The sequence below is a fragment of the Apteryx rowi genome, unplaced genomic scaffold (assembly GCF_003343035.1).
Source record: "Apteryx rowi isolate R43461 unplaced genomic scaffold, aptRow1 scaffold_30, whole genome shotgun sequence".
NCBI classification, from domain to species: Eukaryota; Metazoa; Chordata; class Aves; order Apterygiformes; family Apterygidae; genus Apteryx; species Apteryx rowi.
Genome location: NW_020449419.1, coordinates 3,680,177 through 3,680,880, shown reverse-complemented (window position 1 = coordinate 3,680,880; position 704 = coordinate 3,680,177).

Sequence of the window (704 nt, the reverse complement as noted above, 5' to 3'; positions counted from 1 at the left end):
AGTCACCAAATAAGATTTTTAAACTCCTGCAATAGCACGCAAAACTCAGGTTTAGCTATTCATTTTACTCTTGAAGTTTATACAAGCTAATTAGTAGCTCTGATAGAAGAATATTCATGGGGGGGGGAAGCTCCTCACTTGTTTGTATTCAACTTGTGTATTTTTAAATTTGTAACCTGTTTTTAACAGCACTTCACTAACCGAGTTGGGTGGTTAAGATATAAATGATCTTTTAAACCTTCCTTAAAACACAGACTCATCACAAGGCCCTGCTCTACTTTGTCTTCGCTTTCTCTTTCTAGCAGCAATTGCATAGCGCCTGTTAAAAAGCACGTTTGCAGCGTTTGTTCTTTAAAAACACTACCTGAAAGTTATCAGCACGTGAGTAGGTGTCAGGTAAAGGCAGAAAATTGGTTTACTGACAGGATCATTAAACAAAACAGGACTCCTGTATGTCTGTTAAAAACTATTAATTTTGCATTGGGTGAAGTAAAGGTAAAAATTAAGAAAAAAGTCGTGATTCTTAACGACGAGTTCGGAGACAACCCCTACGCTCTTCTGTGCAGGGGCGCTAGCGTTTTTTTCTTAGTTTCCACTGTCGGGGGCCTGTATTTTGAAACCTTTCCTCCAGCGACAGGTGGTGGGTAGGGTGGCCGGGCTGTGAGGCCGTTTTTAGGCCCGGGGGGGGTGTGTGTGTGTGTGTG